The 25,866-nt window shown below is 38.0% G+C and overlaps 1 protein-coding gene across 6 annotated transcripts in view; it reads right to left on the bottom strand.

Annotated features, from left to right (window-relative positions):
* The window catches only part of ARHGAP24 (Rho GTPase activating protein 24), a 484,542-nt gene that overhangs the window by 135,048 nt on the left and 323,628 nt on the right, over window positions 1-25,866 (bottom strand). The window contains exon 1 of one of the 6 annotated variants that reach the window (XM_045791078.2): window positions 21,781-22,018. The exons of 4 other annotated variants lie outside the window; for them this stretch is intronic. The gene's annotated coding sequence lies outside the window, so the exon portion shown is untranslated. Of the gene's footprint in view, window positions 1-21,735; window positions 22,019-25,866 lie in introns of those variants that run through there. One more of the 6 variants, XM_045791070.2, reaches the window with a different exon arrangement.

Genomic DNA, 25,866 nt, shown 5'->3' on the forward strand with positions numbered 1-25,866 from the left:
CTATAAACTGGTGGTAAAATTATTGTAAATCTTGCTCTGATATCTTATCCTGCAATATAAATAATGAGATAGTTCTACAGCTGGTCTTTTGATTGACGGGTAACATTCCATTTAACTATATTTCCAAAATAAATCAAACTGTGCAAATTTGTTTCCTCATGGCTTTTCCTAATTAAAAGGCCAGAAATCAATTTTTTCTGATATCCACAGCATGGTAATGAACACTATATTGGAATCCTGACAAATTATCTAAGATAACAAGGTAGAGTGAAAGTTGGTTAATAACCACATTGTGATGTTTGAGAATGACCCCATTATCATTAGGTGGAAATTAATTGATCGTTTAATAGTTATTCCAATAGGAAATGTAGAGTGTTAACTTCAGAAAAGCACTTCTCTAATACTAATGATCGACAGTATGTGATTTATGCTGTACTATCTTGACTCATTTTACAGCAGTAACAAAAGGTAAGATATTAAAGTGTTATCTCTCAACAAAAAGCACCATTAATCAAAAATCCTGACATATGACTGTGAAATGCTGAGCTGCCCATCCTCTCACCACACAGAACTCAGAGCAGAGGGTGAAGACAAAGTGCTGTGGAAAAGCAGATTTTTTTTTTTGCCTTCTAGCAATGTCTACCATAACTCTATCAAAAATGAAATAATAAACAGAACAGTGAAAAGATCATATTTTTTACTTTAAAAAGTATAACCACCAATAAATCTTTATATCCTCTTAGTAGTTAAATAAGCTTTCCTAATGACTCCAAAATTTTTGCTATTTAGAAAAAATAAGTCCTCTTATACCCCTCCCAATACCCATCAATGGAAATTGCTACTCTTTTACTTAACTTTTCTTAACTCTATTAACATAGCTGGGGGCTTCCAATGCACAATTCAGCATTTATTATTTATTTAACTTAGAAGGTTGTATTGCTGCTTCTCCCTGAGCGAGGTAGGCGCTGATGAGAAACACTGCTCTGTGTCTCAAGCATGTAGAAGCAAAATTTGTATTGAAAGCATGTAGAAGCAAAACTTGTATTGAAATATATATATATATATTTAGAGAGAGTGTGTGTGTACACAAGAGAGAAAGTGGGGGAAGAGGCAGAAGAAGAGAGAGAACCTTAAGCAGAGCACAGAGTCCAGACATGGGGCTCGATCTCATGATCCTGAGGTCATTATCTGAACCAAAATCAGGAGTTGGACACTTAACCAACTGAGCCACCAGGCACCCCAAAAGGAGAGGGAATGTTAAAGGTAGAAGAAAAACCTGGGGAAGATCCTATTGTATTTAATTCCAAAATATGCACACAAATATACAATAATGTGTTACATTAATGTATATATCAATGTTTCCATAGTTTTAGAGTAAAACAGACTTGAGTTACATTGGGACTCTGCAACTTACTAGCCTTGTGGCTTTAGCAAGCTGCTTAATCTCTGTTGGTCTTAGTTTCTTAATCTTGACACTGAAGATGGTAGCAACAACCTCTAGGATCATTGAAAATAAAATCCTCTAAGTAAAGGCATAACACAAGTTGGTGTTCAAATCTGCTTGTATAATAAAGTTCTTATATACAAAACAAACTTCTTACATAGGTTACATAAATTACACATAATTTTAGGGATATTTAGAATCACAATTATCATTTAAAATTTCCATAGTGATAAAGATAAGTTCTCTAAGAAAGTAAAAATGAAGTTTCCTTTATTGCGCATATACTATATAATAAGTTTGACTTGCAAAAGGAAAAAAAAATGTATTGTTGACAGTGGCATATACTTTTCTCTTGTTGCAAGGTTAAAATTGGAAGTGATAAATTTTATAAAATATAAAACAATCCAGGTGGAACTAATACAGACTAGTATTTTCCAGCCTCTTGATCAATGATACATCTATCAAATTGTGGCCATGCAACAGAACATTTGAAAGGATAAATTGGCCATCGGTTCCACTAACCCCACTCCAATCTCCAGTAACCCACCTCCCACACATACATCTGTATTCCCCCTAAATTTCCTAAGATTCACTATGGCTACCATCACTTCAACACATTACAACTGGACCAAAAACTGAAATAAAAAAAAAAAAAGAATTTTGAGGTACACCAACAATCTCATTATACTAATAAACATTTCCTAGACCTTGACCACCAAGTAAATTATCTAAAACACAAAGTACAGCTGCCATTATAATTTACATGGGACACATTCAAACCATTATTTGGGAAAGGTCTAAAATATCCTTTTATCTACTTTTGTAGATAAAGACAGGGCTTAACTAATTTTTTTAGTTAGTAAGAAACCATGTCTATGGTGTGTGTATGCATGTATGAATTCCTACCAACAACTGCTAACACCATGGAATAGAAGGAAGATTAAATACGCTTTTATTTAATTCCCTAACCTCAAAACATCACTACAAAGAAGCCTGAGTTAACACTTAGTAACTTAAGAAAGATGTTTTATACATGCACTCAATAAATATTTATTAATGGCTTCTAAAAGGATGCTGGGTACAGAGCCGTGGCTGGAGATGCACTAGCAGCCAAGCCAGGGTCCTCGCCTTCATCTACAGATTCTGCTGGAGAGTCTTTATCTCTAAGCTCTTACGTCAGTCTTCAACCATTAGGTTTTTTCTTTCTTATAAACTCCTAAATCCATTTCATAAAGTTTCCCTATTGTATCATTCTGTATAACAAGTTATTAATAATACCAAACGGCTAATCATAAAAATGTCAATAAAGATAATGAATAATCTAAAGTATTCTAGGGAGAAGCTTATGTATTATGTATGTCACCTCATTTATTCTTTCCCCGAAGAAAGTAAACAATTAGGATCCATTGTTACATTTTCATAAGCAATGGAAGATTCAAAAACATGTCATCCAGTTGCTACATTTGGTGGCTCTTTGTATAATACATTCTATTTAATTATTCTGCACTTAATTAAAATATGTCTGAGTGATAAATTTCACACATTTGGCTGTAAAAAAGACATAGTTCAATGTACATTTTGCATCAACGTCAGCTTCTACAATATATTGTGAAAGATATCAATAATATATGGTCAATGATTTTAGAATACTGTATTATATAGTCAATGGTTTAAATTCTCCCGCCCCCAAATTTCTAATTTTTGTTTATTTTTCTGTAAACAAATGGGTTTCTTAGATACTTCATAGCACTCTTTATTTTGGCAAAATTGTATTTTTGCCATGGTAAAATATGATTTTATTATAAGTTGATTTTGTTGACTTATTGTAATCCTTCAACTTCATACACCAATGTGCTTTCTCAGATGCTTGTTAGAGATGAAGCCCTTGTTCGTTAGGATTGAGTATAAGTGTAAGTGATTTGAAGACTAAATCTATAATAGTTACCTTTAACACAAATTAATCCCCCATCTCTGTAACACAACTTAATGGCTAAATTCAAAATATACGTAATCTCATAAAATGGAATGTTTTGCTTTTTTTAAAGGCCAGTGTTAATACTCACATTCCCCGTTCCACCCTGCTCACTCACAAAACACATACACATATGAACACATACACATATGAAGACATACATGCTTTCATGCACACACACACATCTTATTCTCATTCTAGGAACACAAAACAATGTAGAAGAATTTTTATCCTGAAAACAATTAAATTTTACTCTAGTTACAGTTGCCTATCTTTTCCATCTAATAATACTGTAATAACTTCCATGTCATATTCAATTTGCACTATTAATTCTACAGAACAAAGGATGCTAAAGAAATTTTCCTTCCAGCATTAATGAAAATCACCAGAAAAATATTGATTCATGAGAAAGGTTTAGCTTTGAATGAACAAACTTTCCATAAAATGTCTATCCATGAATATACACAAATTTCTATTTGTGGGAAATTATTTTAAAACATAAAGTTATTTATAAGGAATCTTTATTTTTTTCCTTATTTTTACTATACACCAATCTCTAAATTCAGATTTATTCCATCAGTTGGAATTAGCGGTCAAGCATTATTGGTATTTTTGGTTAAATCTGATTAACTTATTAGCTAAGGAAAATGAACATTATTTAGAGAACAATTAAAAACCACCATCTGTCTTCTGGTCTACAATGGATGAGTCAAAAGATTTAAAGTTCAAAATTATAAATCTATCAAATTTTTCTTATCATGAGTTCTTTTTGGTTTTCCTGTTATTTGTATTTGAATTTGCATATTAGCTCTCCACTTACTGGCTGTTTAATCTCTCCTTAACTGTGAATCATGGATAATGATAGGCTATAGAACTAGAACGCAGGTTTCCTGACAAATGGCCCGGTTTTAATGCTGTTAATCTATTTTTACAGTATTAGAACTATAGAGAAAATAAAAGAACTATCTGACTAATCTAGCATTTTAGTGGCAGTATCAGCCTAAATAGAAAATCTTACTATACCACCAATCTAATCTTTTAAAAACTTATAGGCGGTCATAAAAATTCTAATAGTACCTTGACTATTTGACTCAACAATGACAAATGTATCACTTCCCAGGAGTTCATTTCCTATGGATACTTACAGGAAGAAAGGGCAGTATACTTCTAATCTTGCACATTTTAAATTTTGTTCATACCCTTAAAGTGTCTTACTCTGGTACATAATATTCATCCCTTCTACAGTTTTGGAATAAGGAAAAAATACGAAGAGTTATAAAAGGAGAGAAAAAATGGAAATGAAAGACACAGACACTTTGGGATAAATTATGGGAAAAACTAGAGGCCATTTACAAAAAAGCATTTGTAGATCATATAATTTTTAAATACCTTAATGTAACATGTGATGTTTCTTAATATGAAATTTTTAAGTTTCAGCACTAATTCCAACGGGCTAAAGGTGAGTATACTTAGCATTCTCCAGAGCTGTCAATAGTGTGGTCTGACTGAGTTTGGAGTCGGAATCCGTTTACTACCTGTGGGTTCTCGGCTGGGCTACTTGCCCTCCCAGAGTCTCAGTCTCCCGTGTGTGTACACCAGGCAATGATACCATCTGACCATTACGTGGGGAGGGCCAGATGAGACCAGTTACACAATGCACTTGGCACAGCTGCTCCATCAACATACGCTCCCTTACTCTTGCCCTAATGCCAGCTGGCTAGCAGATCACATTAAACAAAAAAAGGAAGCTATGTTCTCCTTTTTCCAGACAGCTGGTAATCCAGACATCACAGGCCTTCTACAAACAATGTTGACTTATTTTTGCCACAGCTGATGTGTATATAATGTGCCTTGCCAGTTCTCCTCATGGGTTGAATTCATGTCTTGTTTTTCTTCATTGCCCCTTGCTTTATGGGACTAGATCGAGGCAAAGGAGCAGTTTTGTAATGTTCTATACATTTCGTGGACCTGGAGGACTTCATTTATTGTGTTGTATTAATGTTTTACATCGTGTAGTCCTCAAGACAGCCAAATGATACGTAAAATAGGACTCCTTCCAATCTGTGGATGGGGCCACAAAGAGGCAAAGGTTAAGTTACTTGCCCAGCACCACCTGGGGAGCAGAGACAGAGCCAGGATTTGCATCATGGTGTCCTGACTCCAGGGCCGGTACTTTAACCTCATTGACATGAAAGAGAGGGCTGGATTTGCACATAGAGTAAATATGGGCCTTAAGTTTCCATCTACTTCCTACTGCACTCAATTGACGGGTCAGGGTCAGGATCAGGGGCAAGCAATCACCAAACACCTGAATGATATTAATTAAACATTTATTTCAAAAGAGAAACCCTGAAATTTCCTCTTGAGGGGTACACATGCATCTCCTTTCATGTCACTCAAGTACAGTATGTATGTTCAATACATACAGGATGTATGTTCAACAGGCAACCCATTTTTTATGATGTCTAAAATATTCTACAGTTTCAGAGGCATATTCCTGCTCTTTTCCTCTTTTAAGTAAAAGGAAAGGGTCACATAAGCAAGCTTGTGTGTAAATGCTTAGAACAGTGCCTGGTACACAGTGAGAACTGTATTATTCATGATTTTTGTTATTACTTTAATGTTGTTATTATTATCATTATTATTGTTATTATTATTCACAGTTCAGAGGTTGCATAGCTAGTGTTTAAGAGCCCAGATTCAGAAGCCAGACTGCCTGGATTCTAGATCTATCTGTACTCCTTACAAGCTGAGACCTTAGGTAAGTCATTTAACCTCTTGTGTTTACTCATCTGTGAAATGAAAATGATAGAATTCATCTCACTGGGTAGCAATAAGAATTACTTGGAATAGTTCCTGGCATATATAAGCCCCACATATGTGTTAGATACTATTAGTGTTACTATTTTCTTTCATTATAGCAGTAGTTTTGTTTGTTCATTTATTTTTGTTTGCTCTTAGTAGAAATTTTTCTTCAGATGAAAGTGGACACAGAAGTCTAATATACATACAGCATTTTTTGTTACATGGCAATATATGTAAAGCCAAATTCGTCTGAAATTCAGGTGAGAATGTCTTCCTCTTCCCCACCTGTCATACCCATATATGGAACACATTCGGGGAACGCGTTTCATTCAGCAGTGTTACACAGGCAGCAGCAGGAGGCTCCTTGAAAGGCTATAAAACTGAACTGAGGAGGGTTGATTTAAGAGCCTCTTGGGTCTCAAGGCCAACTGAGTTTGGACCCAGACTCTGCTATTTGATAGTTGGAAAAGTAATTCCATCTCTCAAAAACTCAGCTGTTTCCTTTGCTGTAAAGTGGAAAGGATACTATGACCACTTCATAGAGTTGTATTTGGATAAACAAATGTCTAGTGTAATTATTTTTACCATCTCAATCACATGCGAGCCCCAAATTATTGATGTCCAAAGAATCCCAGAAGAGAATCCTTCCATCACTACTTCCTCCTTGAAGAACTTATCTTGAAAAATGTGGAATTATATGAAATCATTGTTACAGATGAAAAAAACACCCTTTACTTTTGTCTGTCTGGTAGAAATGGGAAATTCGGTAATACACTATATTTACTTAAAACAGGAGGCATCAGTAGTTGATTTCAGAGTTTAAAAAGCTACCCATACCTCCCATTTTAAGTAAATAACATCATTTGGACACATCAGAATTTGTACTAAAAGGCACAGAGGCATGCATCTTGAAAACTATGTATTTTAACCAACTTTATATCAATGTTGAAAAATGTATATTTATTTCAACAGTTTAAAACAATAGCTTTTGAATATTTGTTTCTCATTCATATTAACCAGATATCATGTGTCTTAAAACTGCCATGAAATCAATTATAACAGAAAGTTCTGCAACACATTCTACTTCAGGACCACAAAACACTGAAATAAAGAACTATATGCTAGACTGAATGAATCACTGGGGAAAAGATGAGAACTGCAAGATCCCTACACCCTTTCACATTTGAAACTCATTTTAGAAATGTTTTATAGGTCAAAAAGAAAGTTCTTCTTCACACATTTCATACCATTTTTAATCACTAGCCGTGAGACATAAACTTGAATTAGAATAATGAGTTTAAGCTTTCTTGCCTAATAATATGACCTGAAAGTTTGCTCAATAAGTAAACAAAATATAAGTATAAAAAGATACTCAGAAGAAGTACAAGCGAGGTTGATGCAAACAAACAAACTGAATCTTATTCAGTTCAGTGAATCCTCCCATACTGTAAAAAAAAAAAAAAAAAAAAAAAAGTGAGCAAAGGAGCCACCTTCTCTCCTGGAAGCTGTATTAACAGGAATCAACCCAACCTATTCCAAGAGCAAGGATTTATGAGTTTCAGGAGATGACAGTGTACTCTCTCTCTCTCTCTTTTTACTCTGTCTCTCTTTGGCCAACTACCAGGAACATCGAATGTGGGAGACGGTTTCTTTTTTATCTGATCTTTGACCACAGATAATCCACTAAAAACTTTTAAAATATATAGACATTCAAATGAATTGATAGATATCTCCCTATTCTTACTTCTATAATCACACTTTCATGAGGGTGTTTTTCATCCTGAGACACTATAAATTTTTAAAAGGTATATGCCACTGAACATAGAGAAATAGGCTCTAATGAGTGAAAATCATTCCCTGAATAATTATTCTAGATCTCATTTAAAAACTAATAATAGGCAGGTCTAAAATGGAACTGAGGGAAAGAAAACAAAACAACATCTTCTGTGGTTTCTTGATTAGTTATAAAGGAGCTACTTTAATGTCACCATATATATGGTCTTTTTAACACTTAAAGCGACCAAATCCTAGACACTAAAATCAAATAAAGCACCTAAAATAATCAGCAGTTCCATGTTGATAAACTGATAAATGCTGTCTCAGTACATAATTTGTGAAGATCTCCATCCACTTCTACCCTTCATCCGTGGGACTTTCTAACATGGACAGTCTCCTTTTAATCAGGGGACATGATGACTTTAAGAACAACTTAAGTGACATTACTGACAAGTTGGGCTGCAATACGAAATAAAATTAATATTTGAATTTTGATTTATAAAAGCTGCATTTCAATAATGTTGGTCCATCACAGGTAGAGTGTTTATTTCTTAAAGACTTCACATTTTGTGGACTTCCTTTCAATTTACAAAGCCAAAGCTATAAATAACCATTGGAAACCAATCCTGTTAAATATTCAAAGCTTTGTGTTGACAACAGTTGTGAGTGAGAACACATCATATGAAACAAATAATATGGGATGAGACATGGCCCCACCAGAGTAGGACAGGCCATTTGCAATGCTAAGTGCACAGGGCTGCTGTTGGGCCACTCACTTCATCGCACCTTGCCTGGCTACTGGGGTCAGTGTCCACTCTGAAGTGTATCTCTTCTTCATGGCTTTTAATTACATAAGCTCACTGCTTAAAGGCAAGATTTAAAATGCAATTCTGGAAAAATGATTCCTCATGTCCCCTGAATAATTTTGAAATTGGCACTCGTTTTCTTTTTCTTTTTCTTTAAGATTTTATTTATTTATTTGAGAGAGACAGGGAGAATGAGCAGGGGGAGGAGCAAAGGGAGAGGGACAGGGAATCTAAGCAGACTCTGTGCTAAGCATGGAGCCCAACGCAGGGCTCAATCTCATGACCCCGAGATCACGACCTGAGCCGAAACCAAGAATCATATACTTAACAGACAGAGCCACTCAGGAGCCCCTGGCACTAGTTTTCTTAAATATTGTTTTCAAAGTTTACTTGAATTTACTCTGTCTTGTGTTTTTTATTTTTGTATTTCTGTTTTCTCCAACCTAATATAGGTCATTGACTTCTTAACAGAGGTACTTTATAGCTTCTCAGTTAAATCCATTTAAAAGCATTTATTTTGCATCTTCTTGGTCAACACAGTAAAATTACTGTATTCTCAAAATTATTTTATTCTTAAAAATTTTGGAATTATAATCAGACAAATGCAGGTTGAAAGCTTCACCTGCCGTGATAAGGAGGTTCTATGCGAACATAAATGCTGCTATCAGGGATTCAAGTTTGGATAAATAATATTGATAAAAAGGTATGGACAACTAGAAAGTTTCTACCCTCTGATGTCCAAATTTTAATCAATAATACACTTTCAATTGTATTATACAATAATCAATTTCCTCTTTGAGACACAGGTACTTGGAAGTAAGGACTATACTAAGCAATACATTTGTATAAATTATAAATTGCTAAATTTACAAGTGGCTATTCTTCATGTTTAAGATTATCTGTGCAATTATTTTGATTAAGTCTATCTTGTTTTACTAAGATTTCCCAAAGCAATAGAACTAGTCACTATGTTTAGATCATTGTCACTATTGTGCTTCCCCCTCCTTCTGGAATTAAGCAGGCATCGAACATTTATTACATGCCATTTAAGTTAATTGGTTGTTCGTGGGAATGCCATGGACACTGTTCAGGTTGTGGTAACGCGCCTACGGTTTAATTAGAACCGCATATAGACCAACAACAACAGCAAATGCAAGTGAGGAGTTCAGTTCAGCTGGAGGCAGAAGCAAAGAGAGGAGGAGCAAAAACATCCAAGGTGTGTTCTCATGTGAATAAAGGAGGCAGCAGGTACATGGCAAAGCTAAACAGAGAAGGTATGGAATCAAGAGAGATCGGGGGGGGGGGGGGTAAGGAAAACATTTATTTGGTCTATAACTGAAAGGAAATGTGCCTCAAATATATCACTCAAGGAAGGTCACAGTTCCAGAAGAAGAGGGGGACACATCTGCAGTAGTAATTCTCTGTTGCAATAAAAGAGATTTTAAAAACACATTTTAAAGCAGTTATTTTGACCTTCTAATGAGATATTCAGAATGCTTACATGTCTGTCTTGAGAGGCAGTGTCCACAGAGGTTATGCACAGGGCTCTCAAATTGGAACTGCAATTCTGACTCTGACAACGCTGTATGGCAACTTACGTAACCTCTGTCTGTCTCAATTCCCTCATCGGCACAATTTCCTCATCTGCAATTTATAACGTTGTTGTGAGAATTAAATATATCTAAGTACCCAAGGCACTCAGGAAAGTGACTGGTGCATAGCTAAAATACATGTTCACTGTTCTGTCTTGACATTTTTCAAATTCAAGAAAGAATGTTAGCAGAAAGGATCATCAAGAGAATTAAATCATGGCTCTAGTAAATATTGAAAGTATGGTTTTACTACTTAATATATAGATAGAGCCAGGAGATCAGAAATATAGTGCTTATCTAGGAATCTAACCAAGTATAGGTCCCGAGAAGATGGTACAAATGTTATCAAATGTTCATTCCCATACAGGGAAATTCATCTACGGTATTATCCACAGCATGGTGGTTTTAATGCAGCCAGAACATGGTTTATGGTTCATCCTGGCCGATACTCTGGATTTTAGAGCAGCTGATTCCTCCTGAGCATATTTTAATTCTGTGGACAATCATATGTCACTTCCGAGTCCCCAAGCCCATGAGAACATGCGCTCTGATTGTCTCAGGAAGCCGTCCTTGTGCCCCTTCTATAATAAGCATTTGCTCAAGCTGACTCTAGTATGGTTAACTCTGCCTCCTTTATTTTTAAGTTTTATCTTTCCATTTGTCTTCATGGAACATAGACTCCACAGCTACAACTTCAGGCTGAATTCTACTTTTAGGGGTGCCAAAGGCTATGGGACCAAAAGGCAGAACTCAGTTAGGCAAGACTTTACATGTTTTTGATCATTTAGAAGATGATGCTATAAACTCCAATGTCTCTTCCCCGGGGCTGGGGGAATTTTTTTTTTTTTTTTTTTTTTTTTTTTTTTTTTTGCCTTAAGGGACCTTATTTCAGGATTAAGTTGTATGACTCAGCTAGCTGGGTCAACTCATGTTATAGACCTGTTTGGCAGAAAAGAAGCAATCCACATAAACAAAGTAAGTGTAGGAACAAGAAACTGAGCTGTCTCTGCATATGATGATCTTCTGAGTTCACTCCTGAGGGATAATCTACAGTAAGGGAAATTAATGATAATTGAAATTTAATTCCTAGCCTTATTCTGAGATCAATATTTCCTTTATCAATGACTATGCCATGGCTGTGCTGGAGTAATGCCCTCTCCTTGCTATGTGTACATATTAATGGAGCCTCTGCACATAAACACTGTTCTTTTTGGTTCTCTTTCTTGGCATTTGAGAATGAGGCTCTTATTCTATGAGCTACAATAGCTCTTCTCAAGCTTTCATGCGTTAACAAGACAGCTGGGATGTAGGTCAAGATGCAGATTCTGACTTGGGTGGCCTGGGACGGAGTGTGAGGTTCCGTATCCCTCACCGGCTCCAAGGTGACAGTGCTTCGCTGACCACACCGGCAAGAGTGTGGCGGTCATGGAGCAGCCAGCCCTGCACTCTGAATGTTCCTAGGATCTCTCCTTATTCGACCTCTTTTGAGCCAAGGTTATGAACTAAATTGTGCCCCCCCACCCCCACCCCAAGAGATATGTTGAAGTCCTAACCCCAAGTACCTCAGATGCTGAACTTATTTGGAAATAGGAACAGTCTTTACAGGAATAATTAAGCTAGAATGAGATCGACAGAATAGGTCCTCATCCAGTAGGACTGGTATCCTTATCCAAAGGAGAAATTCAAGGGACACCTGGGTGGCTCAGTTGGTTAAGTGTCTGCCATCAGCTCAGGTCATGTTCCCAGGGTCCTGGGATCGAGTCCCGCATCAGGCTCCTTGCTCAGCAGGGAGCCTGCTTCTCCCCTCTACCTTCAGCTCCCCCTGCTTTACTCTGACGAGTAAATAAATAAAATCTTTAAGGAAAAAAAAAAAGGAGACAGTCGAGACAGACACTCACAGAAGGGAGATGTTGAAAAGACACAGGGAGAAGACAGCTATCTACAAGCTAAGGAACGCCTGAAGCTACCAGGAAGCTAGGAAAGAAGCCTGGATCGTTTCCTAGCGCCTTCTGATGGAGCACGGACCTGCCAACACCTTGATTTTACACTTCTGGCCCCCAGAACTGTGAGACAGTACATTTCTGTTGTTTAAGCCACCCAGTTTGTGGAATTTTGTTCTGACAGCATAGGAAAGTAATGCAGCTACTGTATTCACGACTTTTCCCTGACACCTCTCCGGTCTCCTCCTCTCTGACACATACAGAAACTTGCGGTGCACCACTAAACTTAGTACAATGTGAGGAATGTGAGAACAATGTCCCACACACAGATAAGGTAACATGAAGGGGTAGGTCATGTTTCTCAGGTTTGCCAAAGAGGAAAGTTTGGGTTAGTCCTGTGGTTACCGCACGTGTTAATCGCGAAACAGGTTAAATCTACCATTCACGGTATCTCTTGTTTGTTCCCCTTATGAACCAACAAAATTGACTCTTAACACGCTCAAGGAACATATCCTGAGATTTTTGTGAATATCTAAATTCTCAAATACTTCAATAACATACCATTTTCTTCAGAAAATGGAACATAACTAAAAACGTGGAGTAGCCCCTTAATAACTTTGTAAACATAGACCTAAAGTCAATTATAAAGGCATTAGAACAATTTTACAAATCACCTGTTTATTGTTATTGCTGTTGTTTCATGGCACATATGGTGAACTCGTCTTGACAAAGGTTATCCATACTGCCGAAGTTGAATTCCATAATTTATTCAGAACTGCTCTTGTCTATGAATTCCCATTTAATTTGACCTTTTTGCATCCTTTGCACTTCAATGAAACAAAGTTTCTTTGTTTTTTGTTTGTTTGTTTGTTTTTGAAAAACATACTGAGAGTTACTAAGTTGGCAATGAATACAAGTAGAAAAAACAGTCCACACAGGCTTAAATACGAAGGTGTTGGAAAGCATGAGATAAGCTAATCTCACTTACTAGTTAAGGGTTGAGTCCATACAAATCAGTTGCAAACACATTCCTCAGCAAAAGGACAACTTACTTACAAGGGATTATAGACCTTTGCTTTCACCTTAAAATAGTAAAATAAAAACCAAAACCAAAAAACATGCTTCCAAGATCCATGAAAGTCAAGGATGTGAAGTTCTCTGATACTTGGCCACTTCCGAATACAGTTCATCTTATTTTTTATACTCTTTGTGGTTCCCAACTGGGAGGTGGTAACACTACTTTGAGGGGAATTTGGAAAAGCATAGGAGTGTTTGAGTTTTCACAATAAATGGAGGGAGTTATTGACATTTAATGGGCAAGGCCTGGGGAAACTAAATAAAGCAAAGCAAGGAATGATAAATTTTTACCCCTCACCAAATGCTAAATGATCTTCTAGGTTGAGGTCCTCATCTCAATTTGACACTGCTTTAAGATTAATGGTCTTTCCAGTTTGGACTCTGGGTTCACCTTTTGACTTCTACCAGAAACCACGCTGACTTCATAAGTTTCTTCTCTCTGATTTGACAGGTGTGTCATTCCTTTGTGTGTTCAAAGAACACCGGTTTCTCACTCTTTCCACTTTATGCCCTGTGATAAAGCACATACTGTGTAACTAACAAGCCTGTTCTTCTTGGCTTGTTGGCTCATTTTTTTTGAGTATTACAGATAAATCTGACAAACACAGTGTACTTCAGATAGAACATCTTAGGGGTGATTTAAAATATTCTTCTATAGAACTTTCCAGTTCCCTGCACCATTACTGTTACTGTCTCATTCTTTCCTTTATCCATTCAGTCTTCAAACATAAATAAGGGTGCACTGTGAGTAACATATTGTGTTCACCTCCATGGAAGGAGGCGACACAATGATAATCGGATCCCCTTTTTGTGATAGTCAGATTTGCCCTGTTTTATCTCTCAGTATTTTCCCCCTTACTCTCCCCGCTAACCTTTTTCAACTTCATCCTTTTTCCTGATCTAGAAAAAATTCACTTCTCCACAAAATCATGGCAATCCTATTTGCTAAAATATCTCCATTTACAGTCTATACTGATTAGCTTTTTGATGACTTCCTCTACTATAGACAAATCCACATACATATTTTATCATTTTAACCTCAAAATATGTGACTTAATATTAATAGTACACATGTAAAAACAGAGACTTAAAAGGTTGAATAACTTTCCCGTGGTCAAACAACTTGTTCATGGATTTCAAAACAGGTCTAACTGCCGCCGTGCTTGTGTTATTAACACATATAAACTATTCCTGGTAATTAAAATCACCTTCCTGTGACTGCTGGTGAACTTCATATGGCCTACTTTTAGATTTTAGCTAGACATATTTGGCCTTCATTCTCAGCGTCTTGACTAAATTCATCATGACTGTTTTAGAAACCTTCCACGTTTCTATTAAAAATAAACCAAAAAAATACTTTAAAAATTTTCTAGGTTTCTTAACTAATACATAGCCACAAAGCAGAAGTTCCAAATATAACTAGGTAGTCCTCTGTGATTTTTCAATGCCTGCAGGCTTTTGAAGTGCTGTGGATTTGCTTTAATCTGTTGCTAGGAACACGGCACATTGCTCCGAACAGCCTGCCAGTCTGAGAAACCTAGCGTGAATGACATAAGTGTTTCTTTATCCAGGTCAGAGGATGGTGTGAGGCGGTATGAGAGGTCATGGAAGGGGAAGAATTCCAGGATAAAGAAATTAACTAGAGCAACAGGAAGTGGAAAGGAGGAAAGACTCGATAGACGCTAACGGAAAAGCTTTCCAGCGGAAGCCCTCCTGCTTCCCACCAAGCACACAACCCTTGAATGGATTCAAGCTAGTCTAGCAACAACTCAGAAGGGCCAGCATGCCGCTGACAGTGTCTCATTCCCTTGTCACACCAGTGGAAATCATAAAGCAGAAACCTGCAGATACCAGACAGAGTGATGCTACTTCGAGGCCTCAATCAAATGGCAGCTTTGGGAGTCAGAAGAACAAAGAGCAAGAAATCAGCCTACAGTTTTTTCCTAACACTTGTCTGGCTCCAGGATAAAACATTAAGCATCACGATGCTCTAGAATTAAAAAAGAAATCGGATTTACATCGATACCCTTGTTTTCCTTCATCTCAGAAACTTGGGTGCCTGAATGACATAGAGGATGGTGGGGCAGATGGTACACAGAAAGGACCATGTTGATGCCTCCCTTCTGCTAGGGTAATGACTATGATGGCCACCAAGCCTCAGTACCTCCCAAGTGGCAGAATGCCATTTCTAGCCCGGCTTACAGCTGCTTAGTGACGTGGTCGGTACAGCATCTACTCTGTGCAAGTCAGCACACCAAAGCCTTCTGCTACCATGCATATTGTTTCATATTTTGCATCTAAATCTTCAGCTCCTCTGGAATTTATTTTGGGGTAAAGGGATAAACATTTTTCCCCTAAATGGCTATCTAGTTGTACCAATATCTATTGTCAACTCACTCATCCTTCCCCACTGTTTTGAAGTTCCATATTTATTACACACTAAATTCCTGCGAGAAATTCCAGTAACTGAAATGGAGAAATTAAATAGGGAGAGTAAAAAAAAAAAAAAAAAAATCCATTCCACTGAAACACCGTACATATGCTTTCTACTTTCCTAAATGTTAAAAATGGAAAGGAGAACTAGTGCAAGGGGGAAATGCCATATTTCTAAGGTTTGTCCTTCCTTGATTATGGACTATTTTTAGCACATGTTTATCTATTCTAATTTGATAAATTAATTATCCTATTCAACTGTGGAAAGTTCTTTGATCCCTCTGCGCATTGTTGATCAAGGCTTGAGGAATAGGGACATTATGAATTACATTTGCCAGTTCAGTTGAAACTGAATTTATGCATGGCCCATCTCACATTTTAAGTTTGCTTATAAAGGCACATTTGTATGGATGTTTTTAAATGATAGGAGATTCAGCCTTTGTTAATATAATCAACGATTTTACTCCTTTTTTTCCTGAATTTCATTATCATGAAAATCAGACTGGAAACAGTCTAAAAGGAATGTGAAGAAAATTTTGCTAATGAGTTTGTCTGATTTCATCATTTAATTGTTCATTTAACAATTACTTATTAACTATTGTGTGCCAGAAGATGATTCCAGCCAAAGGTCAACGGTGAATGTTGCAAAGACAAAGTTCCTTTAATAATTCTAGTGTTAAACAAGCAAAAAATGTTTTACCAGAAACCTAATATGGAAGCATTAATTGTTAGTCTCTAAATCAAATAATATACAGCTATGTAGGACAAGTAAAATAGACCTAATTATTCAGGAAAGAGGATTCAGTTATTTTCAACCCTTTTGCTGTTTTAGAGCATTGAATTTAAAAGACGAAAACATCTGTGGAATTCATTAGGAGGGTTGCCTGAATCCATAGGAAGCATTTGGTGTCAAGAGATTGTTGTCCCCAGCAGACTAACCAGGTAAACACCACACTTGACAAAATGATATTAAGTAATCTATTCCTGTTTGGCAGTGTTAATTTGTATTAGTCATGCCTTCTTATTTTCTATATTTCTGATGCTTTGACATCCAGGGTCCTGCTGACTCTGGAGAGACTGCCCTTCCCATGGTTAATTAATTTCTAAAGATAGTAGAAAGGCCTACTTAGGAGCATACCTTTCATATGCAAATAAAGCAATCCAGAGCCCTTACCCCAATGCCTTTATTGGCTCTCACGACGTGCTCCCTCTGGGACACTATGCATCTGCCCTCACCACCTCAGGGCCAGGTACCCAGACAACTAGAGACAGTCCTAATACCCCAGAGCCTGCTGAAATTATTCAAACTAGCCAATTGTAAACCTGCCTACCCTGCTTTGCCTGGTGCATCCCCAAGTGCCCCCCACCCCCCCACCCCCGTGGCATGCTATATTTCCTCCTCTCGGGAACTGTGTGTCACAAACTATTTATCTTTTCAATGACAATCATCTCCTGATGTACTGGTCTCACTATACATAAATAATAATAAAACCTGCATTTAAAAGCATAGTTCTTACAAAAACGTATAAAGAAAAGGAGATCATTTTTATAGATACAAAGTAATCCCGCTTCACACACTGACGTGCTCTTCTAAGAGTTATCGGTCTAGTGAAACCCCGTTCTGTAAGAGAATAGGGAAGGGATAGCCTCCAGTGTTTTATACTTTATCATCAAAATATTCAAGGCAGGTTGGCCTTTAAAGTATTCTATTAGAAGGAAGCATATAAAAGTCTCTTTTTATGAATTTTGTTTTGTTGGAGTAGAATTCTTGAACATTCCCTTAAGATTCAATATACCTGTAATAGGAAACTTGGCAATGATTTCCTGTTGATGGTTTTTTGGCCATTAGAAATACTTGGAAGTTGTAAATACATTGTCTCGAAGTGATTATTTGAATTACATATTGATGAGAATCATTTGGCTATTAGAATGTGAAGAGTTTAACTGGTTATTAGCATTAAAACATTATTCGTGGTGTATGGTAGAGAGTAGCTGAAAGGGGGAACCTGATAGACGTTAGAATCTGATGTGAATTCTGCCCTGGCAGAAGTAATTTAAAGGTTTTAAAAAACAGGAATTGCAGAGCTCATAAAATATATATTTGAGATAAGTTACTTTGGTGGGTATTTCCTATGGTGGCCAAGGATGACAGGCGGTCACGATTTGAATCCATTCCATTTCCTTTGTAGACACTGGATTCAAGACAAATACTGAGACCTCTTAAGCAGATTGTAGACAATGTTTTTGTCTCTTTCTCCAATGGAGAATCTCCTGCTGCCATATGCTCTTACTCGAGCTCCAAGTTCTCAAAGTACAGTGGCTGACTAAGGAGCCCAGTGACTGTCAGGACATTTTGTGGCCTCAGAGGGATATTCTTTTTTTTTTTTTTTTTTTTAAGATTTTATTTATTTATTCAACAGAGAGACAGCCAGCGAGAGAGGGATCACAGCAGGGGGAGTGGGAGAGGAAGAAGCAGACTCCCAGCAGAGGAGCCTGATGCGGGGCTCGATCCCAGAACGCCAGGATCACGCCCTGAGCCGAAGGCAGACGCCTAACCGCTGTACCACCCAGGCGCCCCTCAGAGGGATATTCTACCAGAGGAATAATCATATCGCACACCCTGCTTTCCATGTTTCTTGTCCCCAGATATCAGGTTTACACTAAGAAATCTGTAAGTAAGAGTTAAAAGTTGTATGAGTGTCCATTACGTCATCTGAATGCACACTACTTGGGGGGGGTAGTTAGTAGGCAGAATAGAACGTAATTACCTTAACTAAGGTAAAGAGACATAAAAACTACTGATACCACTTTAAGTAAACCCCATATGCTACAAATCACATCTAATCTCATTTTACCAAAAGTCTTTGTGAAAATGTAACTATGTTCGTATGTGTCAACAAATGTTGATAAAGGTTTCCAAGCCTAGTTACAGACTAGACGTATAGGAACACATGAATAGCTGAAATGCTAGGCACAAGAGACATGGCCATTCCCTGCCTGGTAGCCATTCTTTCCGAACAACCAACCCATTTTCTTGCTCAGAGTGGGCAGTAATCTCTTGATTTCAGGGGAGGTGGGTCTTTCCCCAGTCCCAGGAGATAAATCACAATTGCTTTCTTGCTCAGGGTGAAGAGATTGAGTGTAGGTCTAAAGAAAGAAAGTTCAATAATATAAGACTGTAATTTTAAAGTCTAGAATAAAGTATAGAGCTGAAAGAAGGAAGAGAAAAACCAAGAACATAATATATTTAAAGGTAAGCTTTTTAAAAAATTAGAGATGCTTATCAAATACATAAATAAAGGCTAATCTTTTCCTTTAACTAGGAGAGCTTAATTGCATAGAAGTAAATGTGTTTGAGGGGCGCCTCGGTGGCTCAGTTGGTTGAGGGTCCAGCTCTTGGTTTCAGCTCAGATCATGCATGATCTCAGGGTTGTGAGATCAAGCCCTGTGTCAGGCTCCATGCTTAGGATTCTCTCTCTCCCTCTCCCCTTCCCCACTGCCCACCCCCACCCCATGCTTGCGTGCTCTCTCACTCTCTAAAGAAAAAAGAAGTAAATGTGTTTGAACAGACTGGCATGAGCTTTGAGGTCAGTACCTATCACCTCTAAACCTTTTTTAAACCTCTTTGCATATCACAGTAAGCTAGTTATCCAAAGAATAAATGCAGACACTATTTAAGGCTTTTTTTTGGGGGGGGGGCTGTTTACATTGATTATGATTCATCAAACAGATGACTACGTTTCTAGGCTTTTTGCACGGAGGGTGATCATGTGTACAGATGGATACCCCATTTGAACATATTGTACTGTAATCATCAGAGAGATGCAGATACTATCGTATCTATAAAACAGTGGTAAGAGGCCCTCCATCACATCTTCTCAGTTGCAGAAATTAAGTCATGTTAAACTCTTTTAAAGAAGCAGCCACATTTTGGAGTACGGCAGCAGAAAAGCCAGGGTAGTATAGGTTCCAATATGGAAAGGCCAATCATCAATTCTTTGTACACCTCAAGTTCCATATCTGTCAATGAAAACTATCGCTTCTCTTAACTCACATAAGAAATAGGATGATCGGTAGGAGAAGAAAGGGATAAAGAAAGGGGGGGTAATCAGGAGGGGGAATGAAGCATGAGAGACTATGGACTATGAGAAACAAACTGAGGGCCTCAGAGGGGAGGGGGTGGGGGAATGGGATAGACCAGTGATGGGTAGTAAGGAGGGCACGTATTGCATGGTGCACTGGGTGTTGTACGCAACTAATGAGTCATCGAACTTTATATCAGAAACCGGGGATGTACTGTATGGTAACTAACGTAATATAATAAAAAAACATTTAAAAAAAAAAAAAGAAAGCATGACAGTGTTAGAATCAGGCGAATGCTCACCATTCCACAGTGCCCTAACACAGTCTCAAAGCAAGAAACCGTGACGAGAGTGTCCAAAGAAGTCAGCAGTCCAAGTGTGTGTAACAACAGGTGACGTTCTACCTTAGAATATTAGAGCCTTCTTCCTAACTGACATAATGCAGAAGTGGGACAAATGATTTTGAGATTGTATATTAGTAGCAAGTGCTTTGAACAAGTCTAATGTTCACTGCATTTTAATATAACTTATTATACTTTATTAGTTTCAAAAATCTATCCAAATGGAAACCAATCAAATAAAATTTTTAAATTTGCATTTTTTAATTCTACCTTTATCAATCTTGGCAACAGAATTCAAGCTAATTAAGACAGATGAGTACATTCAGAGACAGACTGACAACATGTTTTATTAAGAATTTTTGCTCCTGGCTTCATTTCTGCTGACTCTGAATTTCCTTAAACGTGCTATTGTTCTTTCCCTAGACATAAAACTCGAGCAGTTGATGCACTTTTCGGTACCCATCATAATCACTCCCCATTTTAATGCACTATCTTTTCCTTCCTTGTAAAATTTTATAGCTTTTTGAATTTTTTTGTTGCTCTATTTATACAATACCAAATTCCCATGTTTCCCTTTTCTAGAGCATGTGTTTCATAAATACAAATTTGTATATTTATTTAGATACAATAACACAGAGCACCTCCTTCATATTTTGTATAGGTTCAGTTAAGTGGAGCAGTGCAAGATTAAGGCCTGTCAGCTTACCCAGAGCACATTCTGGATTCCTTTGGATTCCTAGTGGGTACATACTCCATGCCCCCACATACCTTCACAAGTGCTGTACTGCCCTTGTGTACTCAAAATGTGAAGTTCCAAAATTCAGGTATGCCGATAATGAAAGCCTGAGAAGCTGATTTGGTTAATTTAAGTACATTAAAATATAGCAAAGTATTATTTGGGTTTCTTTTGGTTCCCGAGAATTTTTTTAATCGCACATGTTCACGCAAATGTGCGTGCGCACACACACACACACACACACACACACACACACAGTAATGGCCAAGCAAAAGTTTTCTTTTTGACAAGCAAAAACCCAGAAACTCCCATGTTACTTTTATCACCAGATCAGAGCCCAAGGCACTCTGCTCTCTGCAAAGTTTCAATCACTAAAATGTGGGTAAAGCAAAGAATACACCACCACAAGAACTCCCAAAAATAGCAATTCAGATTTATGTCTGAAGCAGTTTTCATGTGCTTTCAGATCAGCACGGGGATTCCGTCTATGAACCGCTCTTATCCATTGCAGCAGCAATTAATGAAAAACTCCAAGAAAACGGCACTACAGTGATCACATTTCAGTGTCAGAACAGGACTAGGTCCAATCCGTTGCCACCATTTGGACGCTGTGGAGAACTGAATGGATTGTGAAAGAAAACAAGGGTATAAAAAAACCACACACGGTCTAGGTCCTGGCTTTGTGGTAATATCAACATCCCCAAATTACCAAACACAATAAACAGCAATACCTGGCAATCTGTCTCCAAGTTAACGAGAAAGCACCCAGCTCTCACCTTGCACAAACACACACTTCAGTGGTCAGTGACAAACGCAGGCAGCGCTTGCAGGCTGGGAGACAGAGCAGCTGCTCTGTCCTGAGCCGCTTAAAGCACACTGGAGCCCCGCTCCGGTCCTACCCTCGGTTGGTTCGCTGCAGTTTCTCCCATGACTCCATTACCCAGGAATGGAAACCACTGCCATCTCCCCAGCACTAGTGGGCTCCCCAGCTACTGAGCTCAGGTAAAAACGCTGAGTCCTGCAAGGTCGCCACAAGGTGAACACGGGCAAAAGGAGTATCTGGGAGTTGGGGGGACCGTCAAGGAAAGACCCTAAACTCCAGACACTTTGCCTTTCAAGAGATTCTGAAGTGCATAAATCAGAGCTGAAACATAGAGAAGCGGTAAATCTGAAAATCCCCCAATGGCACTGAGCCAATCTGCTAACCCAGCAGTGCTCTTTAAACCATAATCTCTCTCACTCTCTCTCTCTCTCTCTCTCTCTCTCTCTCTCTCTCTCTCTCACACACACACACACACACACACACACACAGATTTTAGTGCAGCTATTCTAAATTGCCCAGACATACTTCTCAGGCCAGAAAGGTTTTGCATATCCTTTCCAGGTAACAAGGCTTAAGAGGAGTCTTAGAAAATTAAAGTATTCGCCAAAATCAAGGTAAAATAATTCTGTAGAGAGCAAAAGCATTTCTGGTCCATAAACTATTTGAGTGAAGTCTTGCTCCTTGTGCACATGCTGGAATTATGCAAACACCCCCATAGTAAAAAAGATGGTAAAGACGTATACATTCAGAGCTGACTGGGAGAATCAATTAAAATTTCTCATAAAAATTCCTACCATCTTTTTCAAGATTAGTCTTGACACATGTACATTTTAATTTGGAGAGATTTCAAGAACGCATTTCTTGCCTAAAATATAATTATTCTGCACATATATGTTATAGACAGATACAAACATGTTCATAAATGTTTCCTGGAGAGTCTCTCCAGGTGTTTATTTCTCATATTTTGGTTTTCCTATCATAAGTGGAGAAGGAAAAATTTTAAGCTTGCAAGTACATTCTGAAACATTATTTATCTTGCCTGTGTATTTTTTCTAACAGGTAAATGGATATTTACTGAAGTTTAGGTTGATTGCGCTAACAGAAAATAACGCTCCTTTACCCCTTTTCTCTACCCTCCATCTCCAACCACCACAGTTCTCCAGCCAGCCATACAAAAGCAAGCAACTCATTGAACCTCCTAGACATCAGTTTTGTAATCTATAAAATGGGCATCTGTTACTACCGGTTGTCTACCTCCTGGAATGGTGTCAGGGTGAAATGGGAAAACGAGCAGGAGCAAATGCTTTGTAAACTGCAGAGTGCTGGAAAAACATGGACTTACTGCATTTTCCTCCCTTCAATTGCCTGTTAGTACTGGGACTGGTGAATTACTTTCTGTGTGCTTAAGGAAGATTCCTTGGGCTTCACAGGACACTGTTTGTTTCAAGTGGTCTATAAATAGAGTTCAAGATTTTCTTGAACTGCTGTCCTCCTTGTGATGGGTCTTGATGGCAGCGACCACATGTGCAGAGTCAGTTAATTGTGAGCCACATGAGCTCCATCTGGTCCTTGAGGCAGAACCAGACCCGCTGAAACCCTGAGAGAAAACGCTCAGCTCACGTGATGGCAGGTTTCACAGTTCACCTGGTGTCCTGGCATACTCAAATGTTTGGGGCGGGGGGGGGGGGATGCCTAAAGGGATTAAACAAAGGGAAAGGCTGGGGTGCAATGCCAGACTCAGTGCTGAGTTCATTCAGGAACAGATGCTTCTGGGCATTCGTGCTGATGTTCCGAGACAATTATGTATGCGTTATTTAGGGATTAGGTGGTTGTGGGGTAGGGGGAACCAAGAAGGGAGACTAGGGGGAATCAGAAAGGAACTAACAACGTGAGCGCCTGTCCCAAGATACACAGGGCTGGGGAGTTCATGGATAGTATCTCAGTTAATCCTCATAGTAATCCTACAAGTCAGTCATTATTATTCCCATTTCACAGAGGACATGAAACAGGCTGCACACAGGACTGGTGAGTGGTGGAACTCGAATTACCATCGAGGTCAGCATGGCCTGGAGTCCCATATTCCGAGGAAATTTGTTTACTTATAACTTTCTCAGAAAGAGAAAGGAAATTACATTGGGTTTTTAAATAGTGGGGGTAGGGAAGGCAAGAATGCGAATTACCAAGAAAACTTCTTGAGGATATTTATTACCCAAGTTAACCTTCATAAAGGGTGCAGAAAGCAAAACATATTTTGAGTTTTTAAATGATAAAGCTGTTGCAGGATACAAGAAAAAAAATTTGTTTATATGTACCAATAATTCTTTTTTAAAAAAATTGTTCCTGCCTGTCTTCAAATTGACAACTCTTTCTCTGTAGCAGAACACTTCTCTGTTTTTCAACGTACACTCAATGCATTATTGTATTTTAATTTGCTTACATTACCAGACCCTGAGGAATGTCCACAAGAAAGCAAGGTAATCTCTTACCATTAAATGTAGCAGGAAAGACATTTTTTTCAGCAGTAACTTGGAGTTACCGAAGAGTCATAATTTTCAGTCTCCTGGGTCTGAGGATGTTCATAAAATGCCAGATTCTTTCTACCAATTTTATTGGAAAGCTAGAGGCAGAGACTGAACCACAGCGCTACACAGCATCTATTTCAGCTTTCCCCTTTCTAAGTAGCATTCCCAGCTGTAATGTATGTGCAAGCCAATTCATACGGTACCCTCTATTCCTGACTTCCATCTCTCTTTTCCATATTTTCAAAATATTTTCTGAGAATGCCAGTGTCTAATTATACCTCACCTCTGCTTTTAACATTCCCTCTGCAAAGTGCACCATCCAAAATGCCTTCGTAAATCTAGCCTTCTCCTTTTTCCCAAGTCTACCCCTAGAAAGAAAAGGATACATTTGGAAGTCTTGCAGACAGAATTACTTTGTCTTGGGTATTTTTATTGAAGAGAGAAACGTAACGGGGCCACTAAGTTAGTAATAAGTCAAAATAAATATTGGGGGAAAAAAGAATAAACTCAGGTACTTTAATCTCAATTGTTCAAGTTGAATTCCGAACGAAAAAACTAAAACACGGCATTTTAAACTACCAGTCAAACCACATGAAAGAAGGCCAGGGACCTTCAGCTATTTGGTGGTCATTTCCTTGCTACTTTTGCTTACAATGTACATTTTGACACTCACCACAACACATGTGTTCTCAGGGCATCATACTTAACTAAAGAGGAAGTAAAATAAGAAGAGCGAATCTATTGGGAAGCTGATAATGACGAATATAACATATGGCAAAAAAAAAAAAGTCTGCTTTCTCTCCTTCCGAATCCATTTTATTTCTGAATGAAGAAAGGATGAGCAAACAACCAGTCAGAATTATTAACAATAACTACAACAACTATAGAGAAAGAAAGAAAGAAAGAAAGAAAGAAAGAAAGAAAGAAAAGAAATAGCTGCAGTAAGCTTTCAATTATCTCTCAAGTCAGAAATAATCCAACTGAAAACACAGTTTTGGGCACTTTCTTCAAATTATTATACTGTCCCATTAAGGTATTTAGTGCTTTGAACACCACAGCTAGTGTTTGCCTGGGTGTAATTCTATAGCAGAAACTAAAAGCACATTGCCTTCTCACTTTCTTGGTCTCAAAAAACTTTCTTTGCTTCTCTTGGATTTTGAGATCCTAGTTTCAGAAGCATGAATTGAAAAGAAAGTTGCATTGAAGTTCAAATGCATGAAGACGAAAGCATTTGGAAGCACAGGTCAACATTAGTCAGAGGTGAAGAAAGTAAATTAAGATGCGTTGGCTTTCTGTCTGGTTCTTGTTGCCTTCCCTAATATTGATGTCTTCCTGATGTGTCCAGTGGCAGTGTTCTACTCCATACTCAAGAAGGCCTGGCCTGAAATCCTTAGAACCCTCCCACTTAGGGTGGGACTGGGTTCATGAGGGTTCGGGATGGAGTTGTTTCTAATTTGCAACTGAGGAGAAAAAGTATTTCTCTAACACATTTTTCCCTGCCGCTCCTTTGAATTTGA

Source organism: Ursus americanus, chromosome 8 (genome assembly GCF_024610735.1).
Source record: "Ursus americanus isolate L20-20 chromosome 8, mUrsAme1.1.p, whole genome shotgun sequence".
Lineage (NCBI taxonomy): Eukaryota > Metazoa > Chordata > Mammalia > Carnivora > Ursidae > Ursus > Ursus americanus.